The sequence below is a fragment of the Zingiber officinale genome, chromosome 11B (genome assembly GCF_018446385.1).
Source record: "Zingiber officinale cultivar Zhangliang chromosome 11B, Zo_v1.1, whole genome shotgun sequence".
NCBI classification, from domain to species: domain Eukaryota; kingdom Viridiplantae; phylum Streptophyta; class Magnoliopsida; order Zingiberales; family Zingiberaceae; genus Zingiber; species Zingiber officinale.
This window is the reverse complement of record NC_056007.1, coordinates 79235151-79235831: the sequence shown is the minus strand read 5'-3', so window position 1 is coordinate 79235831 and position 681 is coordinate 79235151.

The following is a 681-nucleotide window of genomic DNA, read 5'->3' as shown; positions in this document are numbered from 1 at the left end:
AAATAAACGCTTAGATACGCCAAGTTGATCGTAGACAGCATAGATTCTTAGTCATACACCGAGCTAAGCTTGAGAATGAGCACGCCAGTTCAAGCAATGAAAATTTTGATAACACCTCACAATAAATGGCAGGATTGCTGGAGATCACATAGATCTCCACTAACTTTAGAAAGTTTTATTTCCAGAGGTTAATGTGAAATAAGATTTTATCTTTTCTTATATTTATGGAAAAGACTTGTTGGATATATTTATAGAGCTGATTCAAATTATATTTTCTTTCAACAAGTCCACCTGTGGCCAGCTTTTTCAAATTTTAGTGTTAGTATTGCTCTTCATTGACATCTAAGAACAGAAGGTGTTTGTACCTTTGCCTCCACCAAAGGTAATGTCACCTTTAGGATATGAATAGATGGCAGGCAGTCTTATGTATAAGTCTCATGAATTTTGTTCCACAGATTAGCAAAAGTCCAATGTTGTCAGAGTTTCATTCCCTTTTCTAGGGTCCTAAGAGGAATTAAATGTTTGTGAATAAATTTGAAAAAATTTATTTATATTGATTTAGAAATAATATGAATAAATTTGAATAATTATAACTTTTTTGAATTAAATGAATAAGTTTGAATATTTATATGTTTAATATTGTTCATGAATATAAATTAAATGAATAAGTTTAATAATATT